The sequence below is a fragment of the Globicephala melas genome, chromosome 2 (assembly GCF_963455315.2).
Source record: "Globicephala melas chromosome 2, mGloMel1.2, whole genome shotgun sequence".
Taxonomy (NCBI): Eukaryota; Metazoa; Chordata; class Mammalia; order Artiodactyla; family Delphinidae; genus Globicephala; species Globicephala melas.
The window spans coordinates 87311770-87336873 of NC_083315.2; the positions used below are offsets into that span (position 1 = coordinate 87311770).

Sequence of the window (25104 nt, forward strand, 5' to 3'; positions counted from 1 at the left end):
GGATATTTCTTGAAGGTGAGGATTCCATGATCAAAATATTTTGGAAGCAATTTGTACTATATTCTCATATTGGTAATTCACAGTGTACATCTGCATAGTCCAGATTCTGAGTAGTCAAAAAAAAATAACCAGTTTAAATGTGTTTAACATCTTAATTCTGAATCTTTTTCTTTATCATGGAAATACTTTCCTGATGTATTTATTAATATTTTATTGAATTAATATTCTATATAGAGGATACTTTGGGAAACACAAGATAATTCTACCTGTCAGTAATAACAGAATGGTCATGGGCCAGGCTACCACAGAAGACAGTGAGTGTCTCAAAGAGAAAGCAGATGAAAAGAAGAGATCCACCTGCTAGGTCTGTGGCCCAGTCAGCATCCTGAAATTAGAGTAATTAGTCTCCTTACTGGTAAATATTCTTGCCTTACTGCCACTCAAATTTGGAGCAGAGGCAGAGTGAAATAAACCACTAGAAGGGGATGCGCTTTAGTTATCCCTAGAGTTCAACACAATCTCAATTATAAATGAAAATAGTAAGCCCAGAGATATTACATGACATGCCCAAGACCACTCTGGTGGTCAGAAGCAGGCCTGGATTGAGAACCCAGTATTCTGAATCTGATGCCAGAGTACTTCTTAGCAGCCCACACCAACTTCTGCCCAGGGATGAGCAGGAAGCCTATTGATTGAACCAAATATAATTGAATATTAATATTACTTTTGGGTCCGTTACAGCCATGATGAGAAATGCACAATTAAAGACATTTAAAAATTGTTTAATGTTTCTTTTTTGCTTTATAATTTCTATTGTTCCTAATACGTTGAATGTATAAGTGGAAAACAATAGAATGTATAGCAGTATAGTGTAGTGGATAGTACAGTGGCTAGACGTTACCCATCTACTAAGCACAGAAAACAACAGCCTACAAGCTTCTAAAGAATCACAAATTAAAAATCACCTAGTCTAACATCAGCAACAGTAGCATTAACAGTAGCAATGCAATCTAGCCCAGTCCAGACGGTGCTGGGCTTCAGCTCACATTGGGGTGTGGCTTGTACACACCTATGACCACAGGGTGGTCTTTTTCATATTGCTCTAAAGTCAACTGCTCCTGGGGCTTCATTGTCTCCTGTTGCAACTTTTCACTTCAGAGACAAATATGGCCTCGGGAGAGGCTGTGAAGTCAATGCAACTGTACTTAATGGAAATCACAAAGTGTCCTCCATTACATATGAAGGTGTGGGCATTCAGGGCTACAATCTGGGTCTGGTCTGGCTGGGCCATGTCGGCAAAGATCACATCCACCATTGCAATGAGCTTGTGGTATTTGTGTGAGTGCTGAGCATCTTCAATGACAGGAATAATGTTGGTTCTCTTCTTGGCCAAATTAATGAGGTCACAGCCGGGGCAGTGGGAAAACTCAACTGCACAGACCAGACCCTGTTGGCCTATGATGTCAGAGACATGGGAGAGCGTGGTACCCAAGGCAGCCCTGAGGTAGAGCGCCTTGGCCCCTGGCTTGATGCGGATCTGGTCCACAGAGCCCAAGACTGCTGCAGACAGTTTGGAATGGAAGGGGGTTTTGTTTTATTTAGTCTGGGGGGTTAAGCAGAGGTGAACTCCTATCATCCCTCATCTGTATTCTTGTAAGACTCTAAGCATAAACTTCCTTATGATAATAATAATAATAGGAAGAAGAACAACAACTAGTAGTAGTAGTAGTAGAAGTAGTAGTAGCAGTGACACTTACTGTTTTCTTTAACTCTAATATGGTTCTAACTGCTTTAAATAGGTTAACTCATTTACCCCCTATAATAACTCCGAGGTAGGTAATACTACGTTTCTCACTTTACAAAATGTGGGAACTGTAGACCAGTTAGTTTTTAAAACTTGCCCCCAAATCTCACGGCTCTATGTGGCAGAGACAGAATTTAAACTCAAGCAGTCTGACCCCACAGGGTATAGTCTTTAACCATTATGTATATTGCCTTGTAGGTGTCTACTGATGGTTATTTTCCTTATCCATTTCTACACTCACTTCCTCTTGTCCATTATGGATTCATCCATTGTTGATTTCCAAACCTGATGAAGTATCAAAATCACCTACAGAGCATCGTTAAAACAGACACTGTAGTCCTCTCTCCAAGATACTCTGATCCATACTAGACTAGGTAGTTTCAAAAAGCACAAGAGGGGGCTTCCCTGGTGGCGCAGTGGTTGAGAGTCCACCTGCCGATGCAGGGGACATGGGTTCATGCCCTGGTCCAGGAAGATCCCACGTGCCGCAGAGCGGCTGGGCCCGTGAGCCATGGCCGCTGAGCCTGCGAGTCCGGAGCCTGTGCTCTGCAACAGGAGAGGCCACAACAGTGAGAGGCCCGCGTACCGCAAAAAAAGGAAAAAAAAAGCACAAGAGGTTCATCTGGAGGTTCAGATCCAAGGACCCATGTTTGGGAGCCATTGATTTAGAGCCTTTCTCTCTTGGCTGGTTGCCTTATTCATCAAAGATACTGCCTAGGTTCACAGAAGCCATGAGAGGAGGGAGGACACAAAGGGTAGCTAGACTGGCTAAACCAGCACCTGTCCCAGGAAGTCTTCACATCCCCTTCTCACACTATGAAATCCTTGAGGACAAGGACAAAACATTAGTCAGATTTGGACCTTCCATGATGGTTAGACTAGAGCCTGATTCATAGTAGATGCTCAGTTAATACTTACTGTCTAGGTTTCTGGGTGAATATTATTGATAAAAGGCAATAAAATAATGATTTTTCCAAAGAGACTAAGAAGGGTCTTCTAACTAATAATTGCCTATTGCTCTGATAATAAAAGAGTCATATATTTCTCTACAACATAGTTAATAGGAGATATAGCAAGAGAGCTTCATCACCATATTAACACAAAGGAAGGAATGAGAAGGCCAAGAACAAATGGGTGCAAAGGAGGAAGTTGTGTTTAACTGATGTCTGGTTTGACAAACTACATATAAATTTAGAGATTAAATATAATCATCTAGGTTCATTTGACTACATTCATTAAATAAAACGGGTGTATTTTTTTTTAAATTCCTTCAAGGCTGGCTTCATAGGACCCTCAGATGAATTTACCCACTCATCCTCCCTTCCACTACTGCCTAATTGCTCTACCACAGGCTAATGGGCAAACGGTCCTCAGCAACCATTTATCTTTCTTGAAGTCTTCTCCTTAGAGCTCCCTTTAAGAATAGCAGTGGGTTTTCCCTTGAACTTATTTTCTCTCTTAGTTGTTTGTTTTCTTTCAAGCATGTTGTAGAGGCTTCTTTGCTGTGTGTTTCTGAAGCAAATCAGGGACACTAATTTGTTCTTTGTGGATTTTTGAAAGCTACCCCAGTGGGAGCCACTTGCTTTGACCAGGATTTCTGCCTGTGGATGATGGGGAGGGAGAACTCAGAAAGGCTATTAAGACAGATAGGAATGCTATAGCTAGATGAACACATTAATGATGTAGAGCTGAGAAGCAGAACTCCTGATTTTGAGGAGATGCAACCAATGAGCACATGGAGACAAGACTACCCAAGCACCAGCATTTACCTCTGTGCAGGTGTGTACTAAGTAGCAATTTCTGGCTGAGATAGAAAATCCTGTTCTCTTTAGACATGGGGATGCAGCACAGATGTGACACTGCAGGTAGAGAAAAATCTTCATGGGCTCTGAAGCTAGAAGGAAGTTGACAGTTCATTTTAGGGTGATGGGAAAAGCATTCTGGCTGAGGGGTGGGTGGAAAAGTTCTCAACTCGCTCAAAACCTGTGCATTTTGACCCTGGGCTCTGCCATTAATTGGCATTGTATCCCTGTCCAAATCACTTCATCTCCCTGCCTCCCAGGGTTCCCCCATCTGTAAAACCAACAGATCCAAACTGTTGGCCAAGCGCTCCTTTCCATTTTAACGTGCTGCCTTCAGATTAACAAAGATACACGCATATTTATATCTATAAGATAAAAGCCTTTGATTTTTTACCTTAAGTTGACTTTCAGGAAAAACAAACTATATAAGAAAATGAATACTGGGAATTTATTTTTTAAAACAACCTTCAAAGTGTATAGCCAGAGATCAATTTTATATACCTTTTACCCAGTCATCTACATATTCCTAAATTTCTGTATAGAGCAAATGATAATAAATCTCAAGCTCTATAAAGACACTGAATTATCAGAAGAAAAGGCCCTACAGTTTCTGTTTATGACAAAAGAAAATAAAAGTTTTAGAAGTGTATTGAAAGATAATGTAAGACGAATAAATGTTTTGAAAATGCAAAACCAATTATCTTATTATCCTGACAGAACTACTAGTTTTATTTATGCATATTATCGATACACACATGCTGTATTTACATTGTTATAATAATGGTATACATAGAATTTCACATTCACTATTTTTACATATATTATCTCATAAACATACCTTATTTTGCTACGTAATTATTATTTTAATGGCTTCATAGCATTAAACTGTGTTGATGTACCATAATCCATAAAATCATTATTTTGCTGGACTTTTAGTTTGTCTCCAACTTTTTGCTACTAATGTTGATTGCAATAAAATTTTTTTATGGTCAGCTTTTGTTTCTGTTCAAATGTTTCCATAAGAGAAGAATTTTGAAGGCAATGGATATGAGTAAATTTGTGGCTTTTGTTGCAAATGGTCATGCAACTTTCTAAAGGGATTATCAATTAATAATGTCACCAGCAAGGAATGTACACATCATTTTTACCAAAATTTCACCATCTTTAACGGCGATCATTTTTGTGATGTAATATTTTATGCATTTCAGAACTGGCAGAGTGACAATGATGTGTATGACAAAGGGTCCTCAATAAATATGTTTCGACCCTCCTCATTAAAACTCTGGACTTAAAAAAAACAAAAAACAAAACTCTGGACTTAACTTGGAGATTCATTTATTCATTCATTCACTCTAATGCACTTGTTCATTAATTCATGCATTCAAAAACCTTTCATTGGGCACAATTATGTAATCAAAATATGTTAGGCCCCGGCTATACAAAGTTATACTTTCCCTTAATGGCTCACTTTCTCAAAGAGAGAAATCTATGTGAGCACATATGTGGTCTCTGCCTTCATTCCAGTGTGTTTCAGGATGCATAAGGACTCAGGGGAGAAGACCAAAAAAAGCTCATTATTTTTCCTTCATAGCATACTTTCAACAAAACATACTAGGTATCTCCAATTATCAGAACTAGTTTCTTAATCCATGCCATGAATGAGCAAACTACTTCTAAAGGTGTGACACAGCTTATTTTCAGAGGCACAAAGTTTTGCAAAGAAATTGGTAAGAACTGTAATCAGCTACATACTTATTCTGAAGTTCTCCTACTTCCTCTTATATTGGCTTTCTTTTCTTATGTGTGCCCACTATGGTGTTCAAAACATATTAGGTACCTAATAAATTGTGATTTTTATGACTCTTTCTCCTTTATCTCTAAGCCTGTATACAATATCCTTTAGATTCAAATCCCTTTACCTGAAAAATTCCGCCAGACCCATACTGCAACATATTTAACTGTTCTCGACGTTAATCCTCCCTCAAAACAACAAGCATCAAGTGCTTAAAATATGCCATTCACTGCAGTATATTATTTTTTGTAATTCTTATGAAATCTGCTTTATACACTATTTATTAGAGAAATTACATAATTGGCCAAGGTCACAAAGCTGATAGGTGAGAGAGTTGGGATTTCCATTACGATTATCTCTAAATTCCTTTTTTTTTTCTTCTGGCCATGCCAAGCAGCTTGCGCGATCCCAGTTCCCCGACCAGGGACTGAACCCGTGCCCTCGGCAGTGAAAGCACAGAACCTTAATCACTAGACCGTCAGGAAATACTCTCTAAACTCTTCTTTGATTCTATCTTGTATTATTATAGTGTTCCAGCTCTGGAGAAAGGCTCAGTACGTATGCCCAGTCTCCCTACAGTATTACCTATCGACTGGACTGGTATTCAGGGGAACCAAAATGGGGGAAAAAACATGCAAATGTGCTAGGCAAATTTTTCTATGATAAAATAAGTGGTCAAATCTATCAATTCTATCCACACCTTAAAGACTAGATGACTTAGAATGGTCATTATTAAATAGTCACCATTTCCACAGTGATTAACTGAATTGGATATTACTGTTAAGATATGACCTCGATTTTTATTGTAAACAATCTCTGGCCCCATATTTTACTGTGGCTCATTAATGATCCTGGACACATACAAAATGGGCCCTCACACATATGAACTGTATTCTGAAAGAGAGTATACTTCTACACCTCACATGGAGAAGTTTCAAGTCACTATTGATACTGTATTTGGAAGCCATAGTGCCACCGTGGGTTAAATTTTGCTCTGAATTAGGTTTTATTGCTCATGAATATCTTAAGATGATCATGTCTGAACCATAGCCAAAATTAAACAGTGCTAACAACTGAAGTAGAGTCCCTCACAAATCACCTTTAAATGCCACCTATAAGGATAAAAGCTGAATTTTTATTACCATTTGATGTTTCCTTAGCTAAGGTCTCATCAGGTTCCAATGGTCCAGAGTGCCATGCCACTCTCTTCTCTAACAAAAGAGGTTTGCTACTAATGCCTAAGGTAACTGAGGATTCTGTACTACCAAATTCTTTTGTATTATCTACTCCATAATTTTTTTCTTTCTACAATAATTACGTTCTGTGCAAAAATACTGATACAAACAAGACACTAACTTATTATACAATGTTTGCAGTCTCTGACATTAAATAAACAAATAGGAAAATGTGGATTCTCATAGTATGCACAAAACAATGAGATTCATTCAATAACTCTTAAAACATACATGGTGTTTCACTTTTAGTAGTGAAAGGGGTCATCAATTGAGTCTGTTCAAATAAACAGACCCAGAACATGATGTTGAAGATACAAGCGTACACATTTTTTGAAAATGACATTTAAAAAAAATACTTAGGTAGTCTAATTACATAAGCCTTTCTCATTCTTTGTTTTTACTGAAATGAGATGGTCAATCTCATTGGGGGAAATGTCTCTGAGATGTGTTTTATATACCATGGTAGACTCTACCTCTTAGAAATTCTTTGATTACAGAATTTGCTACAGTTTGGTCAAATTTCCCTCTCTTACAAATGCCATGATACTAGTAGTTCATCCTCCAAACTACCTACTCCAGGAATTGATACTGCCAACCTTCTGTTGAGCCCAAATAATTTCTATATAATTAAACAAATCCTTCTGATATGACTCAATAAACAATCCAAAAGAAAAGATCAAAATCAGGCTCACAGAAAAGATTATTAATGTGTCTTTTATATTTACTATGTTTTTATTTTTTTTCTTTGGCTTGCAAGCTTTATCATTCTATTTCTTAGATAAATTAGTGCCTATGAATTTTGTAAATAAACTTGATACAAAGACCCATTCAGACATATGGTAGAGATTTCTGTAATGCACGCCATTCATCCTTAATGGTTTTTATTTTGAAATTCTCTTTGGAGAGTGCCATGTTCATTTTACTTCATGAAACACTTGTGTAAGTATTTTTCTCTACAAACAAAGCAGCATAATGTAGAAACAAATTATTTAGAAGTAAATTAAAAGGACTGAACATTCTAAAATGCAAATTGCACAAGCCTTCTGCTAAACAGATAAATGAAACAAGGCAAAAGATGGTTTATCTCCGTTCTATAAAGACGGAGACTACCTTGACTACAGCTTCCATATTGACTCCTCATATCCTCCCTCCCTTCTCTCTCTCCCTTTCAGCCCACTCAAAGAAACCATGCAGCTCTGGTGGAAGAGAAGAATCATTGCCATCATATTGTTCTGATAATTTTTTTTCAAAATAATCAGCAATTATTTTGTGGAGCAAAGAAACCAGGAAACTTGGGGGCAGCGTTCTAAGTTAACTTTGGGAAATATCTTTTTATACTTATAAATGCATAAAATGTGTTTACATGATATTTATCGGGCAGTTTGAAAAAAAAAAACTGCCATGCATTTTTACCTCAGCCTCAAAATGTCAGCTGGTGAAATTAAATGTGCAATTTTATTCTAAATCCAGGCTGAAACTTTTAATGGCTTTATTCCAGAGATTTTGAGCTTGTTGGAATAGTATATAATTAATTTTTCTGTATTTCAGCCACTCACTAGAATAAAAGTTAAAAATACTTAACAATGACTGAGATGCTAAGAATTATAAATTAAAAGTAGTACTCTGAATTTACTCCAGGCATATTTTATGATTTTGAGTAAACCTTTTATTTCCAATAGATATCTGAATTTTATAAAATATAATATCAGACAGAAAAGGACTGCCAAGTTCCCCCCAACAAGTACCATTTAAATTTGCTTGTTTAGTTGGTTGTGCTTTGTATCCTGGCACTTCATAGTCTTAAAACACCTTTCACAAATGTATTTGTCTTCCCAACAACCCAACAAAGGAAGTACAACAGATATTCACATACCTCTGATTCACTCCATTGTCATTTCCCTTATCCCATGGCAACTTAAGTACATAGATAATCTTCTCTGTGCTCCTTCCTTGAGAAAACTTGCTTTCAGGTTTACCAAACATTTTGTTTTATTGCAGGAAGCAGCAGAAAATGATGATGAAGAGTGTGGTCTCTGAGGTTGGCCTTAATTCCACCCCCAACCACCTAAAGGTTGGACATGCTACTTGACCTTTCAAAGACTCAGTTTTATCTTCTGCCAAACAGTGTTAACAATATGAACTTTCATAATCAGGACTAAATGAAATAAGGCATGCAACTAGCTAACCTAGCAGAGTGCAAGGTGCATGGTATGAATTCCATAAATTCAACTAGTTTTATTATTGGGCATCTCAGCTCACATCCACACAAAAGCACTCTAGAATAAACCTTACACTTTGTTTCTGAGAAGACATGAAAGAAGAGGGATCTACTAGTAAGTTTTCATGGAAAATAAATATGTGAGTAGTGGTTACCAGGGTGAAGGTGATCATGGGTCAGGATGGAGAAAATACATTTTTAGCTCTTTCACGGTTAGATGTTCACTAGGACTACATAATTTTCTTGAAAGAACTGCTAAAATATCACACACATAGAGACACTTGAACATACCCACCTGGATATTACATGTTCATTCTAAAACATACTCCAAGTAAAACAAGAATGCTGGAATTCTCTGCCATTTGGGGTGAGGCACATGTACATGCACTCTTCCTCATGTGTACAGAGTTGTGAGTTGTGTTAAGCTTTGCCTTGTATACCACAAAACCTCCTTTGCCCACCAAGGTTGCTCAGCAAACACCTTGCTGAAAAGGTATTATTAATTCACAGGAATAGTAGAGTTCTCCAGGTGGTGTGATTCATGGTCAGTAGTGAAAGCAGCTGAAACAATCCTTTCATAAATTTCTTTCCCAACTTAGTACAAACCTCTTTATTAGTCAATAGGCCTAATGAATTATCCTAATAGATTTGCTACCTCAAATATTTTTATGGAAAGGTTAGAAGAGACAGAAACAAACAAGTGGACTTGTAGCTGGAAACTTTCAATCGCCTTAGGGGTTAATTATTTACTGCAGACAAATGCAATAAGAGAAAGATGTATAAGGGGATAACATTCTTCTCTTCCACATCTCCCTTTTTCTTGTTTCAAGTCCTCAGAGTGAAGCTTCTACAGAAAGTTCCTTCCCAACAAGGAACTCCACACTGTACCCAGTGAAATTTCATCACTTAGGGGTTTCAGAGAAGTACAGAAACATACTGACATGTAACTGCTCTTTCTCCTGACCATATATTTTTGTTATTATTTGTTACCAACAGTTTATAAAAATATTGGTGCCAATCAAGTGGAATTACAATTGAGGAGTCTGGATTAAGAAAGAATCTAAATTTGAATACTGGCTCTTTTGCTTAATAATTTATTAACTATTCTCACCCTTCCCCAGACAAAAGGAAAAAAGAAAAAAACTCATCAAATTGTGAGTGAGAAATCCAGGTCCTTGTTTTGTATACCCATAGTGTTAAAGGTTCACCTTGGAGTTATACAATGCAGTAGTCTTTCTAAGCAGAGGGAGTTTCAAAGATGAAAAACATAGGATCCAAGGTGTTGTTATTCCCACTTATTTCACTATCTTAGATCACTATCTTTAGGGAACCACATGATCTTAGCCACAATGGGAACCACATTCTTTAAAGGGAGAAGAATATCATAAAGGTTCAGAGACAAATCCAAAGAAATGGGTTAATTACTAGGTTTGAAGTGGATCCACTCAGCTTGATGTAAGAAAGGGGCTGATGGCCCTAACTCTGGATTAGATCTGGGAATATTGGGTGTAAGTAAGACACCTAAAGGACACTAACTGGACAGTGTATGAATTCCTGTACATTTATGTACATGTGAGAAGCAAGAGGTACAAACAGAAGGTATCAGAAGTCAGCTTGGGCCACAGATCCAAAGCAACTGTTACTGTACAGGACTCAGCAAGAATGTATAGGAGGTGGGTGGAAATTTACCATCCTATTCTGAGATGCGAAAAGAACATATAGTTCCTTTATTTCTCTCATATAATTCTTCTTAAAGTTGTCCTACTCCACATACACTTACTAATTCACAATATTTTAATTATTTTCAAGTTTAAGCAGTCTCCTTAAATTTAAATATTGGGTCCATTCAAAATTAACTCCATAGTAGGGCTGTTTATATAGTCACTTTCTGGAGGACATAGTCTTTTTTAAAATTGTTTAATTTTAATTGGAGTATAGTTGCTTTACAATGTTGTGTTAGTTTCTGCTGTACAGCAAAGTGAATCAGTTATATGTATACATATATCTCCTGTTTTTTAGATTTCCTTCCCATTTAGGTCACCACAGAGCACTGAGTAGAGTTCCCTGTGCTATACAGTAGATTCTCATTAGTTATCTATTTTATATATCGTAGTGCATATATGTCAATCCCAATCTCCCAGTTCATCCCACCCCCCCACCGCCACCTTTCTCCCCTTGGTGTCCATACATTTGTTCTCTACATCTGTGTCTCTATTTCTGTTTTGCAAATAAGTTCATCTGTACCATTTTTCTAGATTCCACATATAAGTGATATTATATGATATTTGTTTTTCTCTTTCTGACTTACTTCACTTTGTATGACAGTCTCTAGGTCTATCCCCATCTTTGCAAATGGCTCTATTTCGTTCCTTTTTATGGCTGTATATTGTATATATGTACCACAACTTCTTTATCCATTCCTCTGCTGATGGACATTTAGGTTGCTTCCATGTCTTGTCTATTGTAAATAGTGCTGCAATGAACATTGGGGTGCATGTATCTTTTTGAATTATGGTTTTCTCTGGGTATATGCCCAGAAGTGAGATTGCTGGGTCATATGGTAGTACTATCTTTAGTTTTTGAGGAACCTCCATACTGTTCTCCATAGTGGCTGTACCAACTTACATTCCCACCAACAGTGTAGGAGGGTTCCCTTTTCTCCACACCCTCTCCAGCATTTACTGTTTGTAGATTTTTTAATGATGGCCACTCTGACAGATGTGAGGTGATACCTCATTGCAGTTTTGATTTGCATTTCTCTTCTTCCTTTATTCCCTAAGGTAATTCCTAGATTGACCATGGGTTTATGACAGTGAATGGAAGGGGGCCCCAATCCACACCAGAATTTCAGATGCTCTCATATAGATATATGATATAGAGTGGTAAGACCAGTTTACTCCCTATGTGGATAACCTGGAGTAAATTCAAAATATTTAACAATGGGTACTGCATGGCACTAACCAATCAAAATGGATGCCAGTCCAATAAAAACTATCATTATAGACACTGACTGTAAACAAGTGATGTAAGCATGTCATTGTGGACCTGCTAAATACAAGCCCTGTGGGTAACTACTGAAATTTGATTGTCACATCTAGTCTTTTGGAAGAACCTGCTGGTGCCCCTTGTTGGTGCCCATAGGTACAAGCCATTTCTCCTAATCTTTAAGATTCCACCCATGGCAGGCACCTTCTTCCTTCAAATCTCAGATCGCCACTGATCTGCTCGCTTCCCTATGCACTCACTGGGACATGGCTTCTAGATCCCTTTTTGGAGGTTCACGAACCAAGCCAACTGTCACCACCACTGCTCTACTGTTGCCCAGGTCATACTGGGGCTCCTCCTAAAACCTTGCTGTTTCCTCCTAAAACCTAATACCTGGGAAGCACACCACTGGCATTCCTTCCTAATCCTGCTCTTTTTCTGATCTCAAAGTCAAAGAAGGAAGGTCAGGATCTTAAATAACCCATCCTGGTTCCCCAATTCCATAATTTTCCCCTGCCACAATTCCTTAGGGCCCAAAGAGTGGGCTTTCCATTTCTTCTGTCTCATCTTGAGTTTGCCCTATTTCCTGGAATGCACTAAAACTCTGATCTATTCTACCAGTCTTGGTTCTTGATTTGCTGAAAGCTAAAGGATTTAGAAAATCCTTTTTCCTCAACAATACCTGATTTTCAAGAACATTATTGTGCTACAGTAAAGAAGTCAAGAAGTTAAGCTTTGAAATCAAAGTTGATCAGTGGACACTCTATTTAAGAAAGTACCAACTGTGTCCTTTCCTAAAGCAATAAGTCTCCTAACTCCGCAAGGAAATGACTTCAATATATTCAAAAATTGTTCCTTTACAAATATGAATGCGATATTGATAACAAAATAGTTATAAGTTATTTAGAAATATTAGAAAAAATATACATAATAATACTTAGAGCAAGACATCGGCAGGCGGACTCCCAACCACTGCGCCACCAGGGAAGCCCCCAAAGATAATATTTACATATTCAGCAGTATATTAATTTAAAGGCAGCATGGAAATAGAGACCTTTATATCAAGAGATAAAATCAAGAATTTTTTTTTTTTTTTTTTTTGTGGTACATGGGCCTCTCACTGTGGTGGCCACCAGGAAGAAATTTTTGATAAGTTGCCCAAAGCAGTCAAAGAAATAGAGACTAGTAGGCTGGGAAAAGCCCTTCTACGAGTCGTGGATCATCAAGCAGGATTTTAGGGTATGCTGGGATTTTCTTCCTTACTTATTTTGTTGTTAAAGTTGGAGTTAAATCAGAGGCTGTGAATAAACTGTTGTGGACCTATCTCAATTAATTCTCCATCCCCACCCCTCACTTTTAATCCCTAGCCTAGGTTTTCATCACAAAAAGACACTATTGTAAGTTCAACCCTTGAGATAAATCTAACAAAGCAAAGGCGCACAGAATAGCAGTCCGTACAACACCTGCAATCTAATCTAAAAACAGACTTTGAGGGGTCATTCTAATCATCCTTCTGATTTTCTTCTCTATTCCAAGAAATTAAAGAGACCAAATTTATTGCCTATTAAAGCGTGAAAGTGTCAGTACATGGAGAACCAGCTAAGTTTGGCTCTCTAAACATCTGTAAGGTAACCTCCCATACAGAACACAGCTTTAAATCGTCATGGTCTACCACGAAAGAACCTTCTGTGATGGAAAGTAAAATCTCACAGATTTGAGGGAAGAACAGCTGTTCTCAAAATTACCAAAGTGATATACATATATACATTTTTTGCGGTACGTGGGCCTCTCACTGTTGTGGCCTCTCCCCTTGCGGAGCACAGGCTCCGGACGCGCAGGCTCAGCGGCCATGGCTCACGGGCCCAGCCGCTCCGCGGCATGTGGGATCCTCCCGGACCAAGGCACGAACCCGTGTCCCCTGCATCGGCAGGCGGACTCCCAACCACTGCGCCACCAGGGAAGCCCCGAAAGTGATATTTTTAAAAATCACTGAAGAAGCTACAAACCACTGCTTTTTACCAACCACCAGGGCTATTTAAAACCAAAGTACAGAAAGGTGGAGATTCAGATTCCCCATTTGGTTGCATAGATGAGGAAACATTTTCTGAATCTTTGATTTTTTTCTCAACACTGAGAAGATCTACCACTATAACCTATTCAAGATACCTTTTCCCAGTGTTTAGAACCTGGCATTTTTCCCAGCTACTAAAATTTCTAATGAAAAGAAGCAATCACACAAACCCAACCTGACAAGCTTAATATCTTTTGTTGGTTGTCTTACATAATTGATATTACATGTATATTTAGAATAAATGGACACTGTACCCTTGTCAGTTGCTCCTTCTAAAATGTTTCACATTCTTTTGAATTGTGTGCGACTTTAGAAATTTCCAATCATCTTACTTTTAAATACCTCACCCTACAATATAAAAGGGCTTAGAGCTTATTTAAATAAAGACATTATACATAGCTCTGCCTGCACTCTTTCAAAATACTCAGTCAATTAACATAAGCTACCTTCCAGAGGATTTGCTTTAAGTCAGGTGGAAAGGAATAATATTTCAGAACCAAAGAAGGAAAAAAGAATATGGAATGCATAGCAAACCAGACATCTGAAAAAACATTAAGACTATTCAATTTCCTCATACGTTAGGGATGGTGGTGGTGGGCTTTTTTTTCTCCCTTTCAAATCATTCTGCCAATGATTGCATTCTAGACTCAACAAAAGGTTTCTGGGATGTCTCCAAACGGATATAATGTCCAAACTCTTCTATTAGAAAGAGGCTCAGGAAGTCTCTCTGCAACCTCCAAAATATTGCAGGCTCAATTATCCTCAGGGTACAGTGAACAGGCAGCACCATTAATCATTCCCAGGGCACTTAATGCCCTGAGAACAGTTCTGAGTCCCACAGCAGCAATAGGGGTGTCTAAGAACTGAGCTGGTCTCTGACAGCTGGGCCATGCTGCCACCTGCAGGTCAGCAAGAAAACACGACTCTTTGGATGCCACTCTTTTCCCTCCAGTTCTAGAGGAGCTACAAGGTATGGGATGTGCTGAATATCCCCTCCTTCTTGGGCAAATAACCCTGTTCTTCCTCCTCTCCAGATGCTTGGACTTTCCTCTTCATTGTTTAGTTGCTTGTGGAACAAGTGAGGCCAACAGAAATGGGTGAAGGCTGGCAGCACCATGGTCTTTACCTTCCATGTTTTCCTCACACACACCCTCATCCACATTGGAGCCCCATCTTTGGGTGCACCTGTTCTCGTTTGCACATCCAGTTGATCAATATTAGGAGTTTCATGTTCTGTTCTAGAGACAAGATATTGTACCTACCTTAAAATACTCTGACTCTGGGTGAAGCAAGAGACAAGAAAATAAGAAAGTCATGGCCCAGTCATGATGAGTGTTCACACCAGGTAAGCACCAGATGTTGTGAGACCCAGAGGAGGTATATCTACATTGGTCAGGGGTGAAAGGATGTTAGGCAAGTCTCCAGTGGGAGGGACTCTGTAGTGGCATTATACAAAGAATAAGGATGTGTTTTTGAAATCTGATGAGCCCATGATAAAATCACAGCTACCATTACAAATCATGCAACTTTTCCAATTTTCATTTTCTTCACCGGAAAAATTTTTAGTAATAATTTAGTAAAAATTTTAGTAAATTTTTAGTAGTAATATTATTATTTAGTAATAATATTTTACGTTATCAGACAAGATAGAAATTACATGTGTCAAATAACTGGGATAGTGTATTAGCTCAATACCAGATAGACATTTTTATTTTAATTATAACAGTTTTGGCAGAGCAAGCTGGTTTTATCTGGGCAGAGAAGAGGGGCAGGGAAAGGACAAAACATGCAAGTCAGATAGGTGAGAGAACTGTGTGTTCAGGGATCTTCAAGCAGTGTGTTATCACTGGAAACACTTCAGTTTCACTCTTCATGTTTCTTGATGTCTATCTCTCCCCTTTATCCCACTCTTTTTTTTTTTTTCCTCTTCACCATCTCCTGCCCCACTCAACATTCAGAGAAAGTAGGAATGCTGTTTGTTTCCAGAATATTAAACAAGTGTTTCAGGTTTTCAGTTAGTTCATGACAGGAATATTTGTTTGGAGGAGAAGCAGGCACCTGAAAAGAATTCTATTTTCATCAGATTTCCTTCAAGCAACTCAGTAAAGAAGTTGGTGGGTGGGTACTGACACTCTGATAAAATGCTAGCACTAGTTTGTCCATACAGAATGCACTAGCAAGTTTGAATGAGCTGTAGTGACACCTCCTGGTAAGAAAAAAGGAACATCACTGGATACAAAACTTTCCATGCCTTCACAGTTTTATAATCAAAAACAACACATGAAAACATCTTTTCCACATGAAGTGTTTTTCTGTCTGAAGAAAACAAAGAAGTTTCAAAGACAGACATACACATATACAATACTCAGGTTTGACTGATTTCCATTTTAAAAAGGAGCTGAATCAGAGAAAGAAAACAGTTTTGTTCTTATTTCATGACATCAAATAACTAATTTGACTTTTAAAAAATCTTTCATCCACTTATTTTGGCTTTATGTATATACAGAGCCTTATTCAACATTTTCTAAAGTTAAGAAGTAAAATGTTATGGAAGTTACTTTATATAGTATTTTTAACCTGTTTCTTTGTGAAATGCTGGTCTGACACTTCCTCTTGAATGCCTGAACTATCGACATTCTAATACCTCACCCTAAGCCCACCCCATACCCCCATCACTGCAGCTTCCATTTAGCCTGAAGTATCTTTACATCTCAAGTCCCCCAATTCACCTACTGTTCCCCTCTCCACTCTCAAACTCTCTACTTCTTTCAAAATGTACTTGTGTACTGACAAGTATTGTTAAGGCCCTGTGAACCAGAGCTAAAATAACAAGTGTTAACAACTTAACCTTCTATATCTCCTTAGTGACTTACAGACCTTACAAATATGAAGTTAGTCATTCTAGAAATGCAAATTCCAAGATGACAATAGTGAGAATCTCATCCAGCCAGCCAGCCAGCCAGCCGTCCAATATTTATTCAGGACGACATGCCACACTCTCTTCTAGGTATTGGGGGAAACAAATATAACCATGGCAGACGTCATATTTGTTTCACAGAATTTAAATTCAAGCAGTGAAAAAAGAGGGGGAAAAGGTTAACAAACAAACAAAAAGCTCAAATTGTGATAAGGTCTATTAATAAAATGTGGAGAGTGGAAAAAAGAATAGTACAAAGTGTCCCTTAGATGACTAGAAATCAGGAAAGGGCTCTTAGAGGATGTGGCAGAAGCTGAGACTGGTGGGACAAGAAGCAGCTCTGGGGAGAATCAGATGAGAGTATACCAGGCAAAGGTAACAGCAAGTACAAAGGCCCAGTAACAGAACAGGACTTGGTGTTTTCAGAAAAATAGCAAGAAAACAGAAAATAGCCAAGAGTAATAAAGGTGATGCAGGTGATCATAAAGATTTAATTCAAAGTGCAATCAGAAGTCCTTGGATGATATTAAACAAGGAAGGTTATAATCTAATTTAAGCCTTGACAAATAGCTAACACATAAAACTACTTGCTTTAAGCTAGTTGTTCATTTAATTCTCATAATAACCTCAAAAGGTAGGTATTAATATCTTTAATTTTATTGATGGGAAAATGAAAGTAAAAAGATGTCAAGTAACTTGCCCCCAGTCTCATAGCTAGTAAGTGGCAGTGCTGGGATTCACACTCAGGCAGCCCACCAATGGGGTCCATGCTTTGAACACTCTGCAATACGGCCTCTCAGATCATTATTTCTGCAACAGCAAGAGTGGGAAGAACCTGCTGAAAGCTAAAGCAGTGATCCAGTCTAGAAACTGTGGTGTCTCACAACAGAAGGACAGGGGTGGAGATGGTGAAAACTGAATAAACTTGTGATGTATTTTAGCAGTAAATTCCATGGGTCTTGGCAGATTGAATGTTGCAGGCAAGGGGAATGCCTGGTGGGGACTGATATTTCAATGACACTTGAATCACAGTATAGAGATGGCTTTCACTATTGTGTTTATTCAGTGGACGTTTTCTATGTCACCAGGATCTTCCTGTCAAAAACCTTTCTCCTCCAAGCTGAGTGGATTTTCCAAGAATCTGCTATATAGAACGATTTTCATCTCAATGTCCAGAGACACAGCCTTTTAACATGGTTCATTTATTTTTCTGGTCTTTCTACATACATATAACAAAACTGTATCATGTATTATGTACAGTTTTAGGGGTTTTTTTAACATAATATCATTAATTTTAAAAATAATTTTAAATGATGTTTAACATTCTGTCATAAGAATGTACTGTACTTTATTGCGGTTTTTTTCTCTCCTTGGGCTGGTCTACTGTTTCTAATTTTTTATATTGTTTATAAACAATATAAAATTGTTTTTATATTGTTTATATTTTATATTATATTATATTTTATATTGTTTAAATATAAAATTGTTTTTATATTGTTTATATATTATATTTTATATTGTTTAAATTCTAAAAATTTATATTGTTTCTAATTTTTTCTAATTATACCAACATACTTTACAAAAATCTTTGACTCCAACCCTGATTATTTCCCAATGCTAAACAACTAAAAATGAAAGTTCAAGGTCTAAAATAATAGTTTTACTCACTAATAAATTACATTTACATATTTCTACATTTACTAAAATGTAACAGTTTAAATTCTACCAGTGCTATGTGAGAGAACCTGCAAGAAGGCAGATTACATGGGAGCAAATACTTGTATTGTAGTTCGATAAGTGTGGTAGTGGGCAACTGTGCAGTTTTTTTCAGATGGCTCAATATCAGCGAATAGGAAGCAAGGCCTTCATCTGAGGGTGAGGATGTAGACAGAGGTACTGAGAGTTTAGAAGAGGAAGCATGGTATATAGACTTCTAGGAAAGTAAATGGAGCAGCCTAGTTCAGTAAGATTATCTGATGATTTTAAGAATCCATTTAAGATGAATGAATAGGAAATGACACCATGGTTGTGTACTTAGATATGTCCAGCTGCATGGGTGCAGACATACATTATAAGAGTGTTGGATTTAATCAGGATTAAACCTCCAAATCTTGATTTCTAGTCCAGACTACTAAACTGGTTTTCAGTCTAACATATGATACTTCTGCTGGACGTTCTGGATTTTCCACATATGCTTCACTGTTCTTTTCTCCAGCAGCTCTATGCCAGAGACCCCCATCTACTGCTTCTTCACCTGCTAGACTTCTGCTTGTCCTTTCTGTTTCAAATCCCCCATTAAACTTTCCCAGACCACCCTCCACCCACCCAAATTGAGAAACACACCTTTCCTCATAGCTCCCCAAATATTCCCTGATGATGTATGTAATTTATTTTACCACATTAATTCAGTATTTTTATTCTCCATTTGATTCTAAATTCCTTCAGGGCAAGACCTTTTTATTTATTTGTTGTTTTTTATGCTCATTTCCTATGTCAATACCTGATGCATAGTAAGTCCTCATTCAATGTTTATTAATGAGAGTTTTTGTAATTAAGGGATAAATTTTCTGATAAACCTTCATCATCAAGAAAACAAGTTGCCTTGATCATATCCACACCACACCATACAGGACTAGTGAAGATTTTCGTCTATAAAAAGCAACAGGCCTGGGTTTCCCTGGTGGCGCAGTGGTTGAGAGGCCGCCTGCCGATGCAGGGGACGTGGGTTCGTGCCCCGGTCCGGGAAGATCCCACATGCCGCGGAGCGGCTGGGCCCATGAGCCATGGCCGCTGAGCCTGCGCGTCCGGAGCCTGTGCTCCGCAACGGGAAAGGCCACAACAGTGAGAGGCCCGCGTACCGCAAAAAAAAAAAAAAAAAAAAAAAGCAACAGGCCTAAGGACAAATTATTCAACTACTAGTCAAAACTGTTAAAAATAAATAAATAAGTATTCACTCCCACATGTAGCTTAGATCCAACGTCTAGTTTGTCTCTTTGGCATTATAATGATAGTAATAATCATAATAAATACTATATTTGTAGAAAATTATTTAAATTTTCTAAACATTTTCAGGTTTACAATATGACTGTAAAACACACACACACACACACACACATACACACACATTTTTCCAAAAACATGCCAAATTCAAAGCCAATGGTGGGGATTGTTTCAAAGAGAAAATGTCTTTTAAGTAAATCTTTACGAAAAGATAGGCATTTCACAAATCTGGTAGGGAAAGTAGAACATTCCAGGTTGAGTATAGCATGAAGAAAATGTCTAAAAGTTAATAAATTGTAAACTTATCTTTGTAGGCACAAATGTATAGCTTACATAACTGCCTTATGGGATCACGTACAAAATCCATAGTGAACAAAAATATGCAGAATAAATAAAGAACTTACTTTTTCACTTTTTATTTGGTCATTCTACCTTTAGGCAGACACAGACATGGAATAAAGAAAAGAAAAGCTAAATTTTGATCTAATAACGTAGCATGGGAATTGCAGATACATTATAATTCTCTTACCACATTCCCTAAACACAAAATGTAATGAAAAATAGAGACAAAAGAAACCTTAATTGTCATTAGAGAATAAAATAGTATTTCCACTTAGATCTTTAAAGGCAGCTATTCTTAAAAATTAATTCCTTTGATAAATGTTCAAGTTTCTTCCTCACTTTTTCTATGTGAACATTCATCCTATGTGCTCTGGATGGAAATGAATGTTACCAGATCTTTGAGTTCAAATTCACAGCCCCAAGAGTTATTCATAACTGAACAAACTGGTGAAGGATACTTAACTGGTCTCCAAATCTCTTAAGGATACTTTGAAGACAAATTCTCTGCCCAAATGTTATTAATTATATATTTAGCACCTTAGGTAGCTTATTTCTGAGAGGCTTTAGAGATCAAAAAGGATGTGAAAAAAGTGAAGAGAATCAAAGCTAAAACATCAATTTGAACTGAACTGCACAATGAGAATTTACTCCAGCACTTTGTTGCAATGTAATCTATAAATAACCCTCTAAGGTTCACTTGCCAATTAGGAATCATCACATGGCATGCACCTTAGATGTCAGTAGTTAATTTTCATGTCAGTGAAACATTAATTTGATGAAAATTTTAAAGCTTTATGCACTATTTATATCATAAGTGGAAGCACAGTAAATGTACTACACGGATTTTCATTGTATCCAATGTGCTTTTTAAAAGGCCAAGTTTAAATGATCATTATTTATCGAAGTCTGATAGTTTGCTTCAGTTCAGGACAACAGATCTGTGTTTCAGACTTTATTTTTAACATTAACTATAATTGAGATGTCTGAAAAAAATGGTGTGTATATGGGAGATAGAGAAGATGAGAATCAGATTTATACCCAGAGGTAGCTGTTTAGATTTGAAAGTTTAATTCAGAGTTTGTGGCCTTAGCCGTAAACATGTCGCCCTGGGTCAATAATTTAGTTCTTTTATTTTTCATGTTTTTACTTTTTTATCTTTCCCTGAGAACAGTTTTGTGGATGGTCCCTTCTAAAAGCTGAAAATGGTTGTTGATTCAAGTACAAAGGGAAACAACCAGTGGGCACTTAACTACTGTATTTAAGTACATTACTTAGAACTATTGTATTTACATATCCAGAAATTTCATAAGCTGACAAGCCTGGTGGGATTTAGCTTGACATTGGAATTGTCACACTTGTCAATCAGGTCCAGCCACTGGCTGACTGGGGAGCAAGTAGAAAAGCCAATGAGAGACAGAGGAAGAGAGAAAGAGAAAGAAGAAAAAGAGAAGAGAAAGGTCTGGAAGTCTCCACTCCACTACCACAGAATCACAGTGACTTTCCAACATTTATTTTCATCCTCACATCCTCAGACTATTTAGAGTTTAGTATACCCAGAGGGGAATTCTAATGAAAAGATTTGGTTACTTTGCTCTACCAGTTAGTACTATTAATAGTGTTTTTCTAGAAAGTAGAAGCTGAGCATCATTAAAGATAAAGTCTAGGTTTTCAATTTAATGCAAGAGATGTGTGTATATACACTGATTCATTGTTAGCTAATCTGTTATGTGTTTATGGCTTCTATATTGAGCTAGATTATAAGTATCTTTAGATCAGAAATTATGCCTTAGTTTGCCTGATATTCCCTCACTCAGCATTTGCAATATTAGACCTTAATAATAATTGCAGACTTAATTGTATTTCTAAACACTTATTCAAATTAACTTTGATGGTCTGTCTCCTTCCACAGTGGAAAAAAAAAAGAAAAAAAACATACATTTTGACAGTAGAATAAGATAAGGTCATTGAGAAAGAAAATACACAAATGCATTCTATAGAGCCTTATCTGATCAATAAATTAGATCTCAGATTGGCTCTGAGCTTTCTAGTGGTCAAAGGAAAAGAGAAAATGTGATCAGTTAAGGAATTCACATCACCCCTGAGATTAAAAATACTCATTTATCAGGGAAAAAAAGCTATACATCAAAAGTATACACAATCATTAATTTGCATCCCCTTATATCCTCATTTCACAAATGTTTACATTTTTTGTTAATCATGTTAATCTTCATTTTCAAGAGAATATAAATGAATATTGGTTATTAACAATAAAACCTAATTCAATATTTTTCTTCATATTAGTTTATGGGAAGGAAAACTAAATTTAAGGTTTAAATGCACTAATTTGAATCACTTAATCAATTTGTTTCTGGTTGCATCTGGTTATGAAAATTGAGTGTCAAACTTCATCTTCCTCAGTAAACATTTAATAAGCACTAAACTTACAGAAGAAACTGAACTTTTTAAATAAAACCCTTCCAAAATAAACATTGACAATTTTCATTTTTACATAAATAGAACAGTGCTCCCTCCCCTCCTAGCCCCTCATCTATACCCACTCCTGGCCCAAAAAACAAACAAACAAAAAAATAAGAAAACTGTGGGTAGTTTTCATTACTTAGTATGAAGAAAAGTGAATGGAGTTAAAGTCACCATTCAAATGTAACAAAGTGAAGGCACTATGATACTCTTATTATTTCTATTGTTTGCTTTATGATATGTGAGGTTAGTACCTGAATTACCCAAATGTATATTATGTGCTACATAGCTTGGACTTCTAAAGGTCAAAGAAATATTCCTCAGTGAATTGTATTCAGGTGAAACCTGCCCTCTCTTCCCTTGTTAAGCTCTGACTCTTTCCAGGTTTAATAAAAGTGGTTCTCTCATCCCTCCCCCAATTCCCACGTCTTATCAACAGCAAATTCCCTAACAGACAATGTTGAAGATATTTTCACATAAATTTATGACATAGGAGAAAAAAAATTCACAGCCAACAGAGTATTAATTTAAAAGACAATTAATTCTGAAGAAGAAAAGGGGATCAACATAAAGTCAGCAAGGATCTGAATGATAGTAAGTATATAGTACAAATAATTCTCTATTTGGGGGTCCTGAGAAATTTCAGCAAGTGGTTGTGGGGTAATGAATGTTTGTAATTCATTAGCTACTATTTTAAAATGCAAAGCACACCATGACATCAATGATGTTCTTTTTAATCTCAACAAATAGGCTATTACAATTAAAGCACTTGCAAAAAGACAGTATATTAAATATAGATTTTGATGAGATTTCAATGTTTTAATAACAATGATTTAATAACATTTCAAAATTCTATGGAAAGAAGAAAATGTGTTATGAGATTGGTTCAAAAATGCATGTGTTTGTATGCACCAATCTTTTATGAGTATTTAGTAACAGCCAGCATTTCTATACTGAAAATTTCTTTTCCTCAGGATCCTTTAATAAGGTTTTAGTGTATCTTTAAGAAAATAATTACTATTTACTTAAAAAAATATTTTTCCCAAGTAGGGAAAATAATAGCATTCTAAAGTGCTTGATTTTCTTTTCTCACTTTCCATCTTCCTTCAGCTCCTAGATAACAAAACAATGGTTCTTTCTTCATGTGAAAGAGTAAACTCAATAAACACAAATGGCTAGGGGTCCTCACAGCAGTGAAATTATGGCTTCACAAGGACTTTTTTTTTTTCTTTATGAAGAAACAAGTTTAAAAGAACCTTTTTCAACATACTTCAGAGTCATGCATATTTCAATGATATAATTAAACTGTTGGCAACACTAAACACTGCTGACTGATAAATAAGACCAAAATAATTAAGTTCTGTTCTTTGTACAGTCAAGATTTAGGGCAGCAGTCAATCTGGGTAAGAATTTGGGAGTCTGGAGACTTCAGAAGATGAACAAGCAAGTAGCTAAAATTGGTCATGTGGGAAGGTAGTTAAATGAGTATACAGTTTATACAAAGCTGTGGATACCTTCCATAACTTAATCTTCATTAGAACCTGGTTGATTCATTGCTCACATGGTCCCATACTAAGTTGGACATGGCGTGCAAGGAGACAAACAAAAGAAGAGTATAAAAGTCCCTGTATTCAATGAGCACTGCTGATACTGAAAATCTAAAATAATAATAGACTGAAAATATAAAAGCTTTTTTTTCAAAGCCAACCCCCTCCCTCCAAACAAGAGGCACAAAAACTGTGATGAAAAGCATTAAGGATATAAACAAATACTAAGAGTGATAAAGGAGAAAGAGAGAACACAATATACTTTCCACATACATATTTGTGGAACTATGAGTATGGTTTGGATGCCTACTCAGGCCTTCCATTTCTATTTTCTTCTACCTAACTCTTGCTTCTCTCCTTAGAATAAATCACACAGCTTTCAATAACCTAAATAACACTCCTGGTGCATGTTTTCTCCCCTGTGGAATCAGACTGTGGTCAGAGAGAGGTGTTCATATTATTTCTCCTGGGGGCTGGAACTTCAGGTTTCAGCAGACCGATGCCCTTTAGCAAGTCCATCACGCAAGTCAAAGCAAATGTAACCAGGGCAGTTAGGTGTGTTAGTAACTACTGGGATTTACAGAAATATATATTTATATATATTACACCCACACTCACACGTATATATATACATATATATAATTTTTAAAATTCCCTCTTGTTGGATCAACTTACTCTGATTACTACCCATGCACTTTAGAAAAAGAAGAAATATCCTTCTCAGGAAAATGCACCTTCCTTCGTAGTGCTAAGGAAGAGACACCATGAACAGGTGATATCACTGTAATTCAGGGAAATGGGAAAACGAAGTGTCCTAACCTCCAACACAATGAGCATGCGCTAGTTGTGTTTTGGCATCTCCAGCTGGGGATAACTGGCTCCCTTCGACTCCGGGTGCACCGTCTGCCTTCAT

At 37.0% G+C, this 25104-nt stretch overlaps 1 protein-coding gene and 1 pseudogene across 9 annotated transcripts in view; both read right to left on the reverse strand.

The window, feature by feature from the left end:
• SEMA6D (semaphorin 6D) overlaps window positions 1–25104 on the reverse strand; it is a 579242-nt gene that overhangs the window by 552632 nt on the left and 1506 nt on the right. Inside the window, exon 1 of one of the 9 annotated variants that reach the window (XM_060294306.1) lies at window positions 25011–25039. The exons of the other annotated variants lie outside the window; for them this stretch is intronic. The gene's annotated coding sequence lies outside the window, so the exon portion shown is untranslated. Of the gene's footprint in view, window positions 1–25010; window positions 25040–25104 lie in introns of those variants that run through there. 9 annotated transcript variants of the gene reach the window in all.
• LOC115845118 (rRNA 2'-O-methyltransferase fibrillarin pseudogene) lies at window positions 1038–25104 on the reverse strand (annotated as a pseudogene).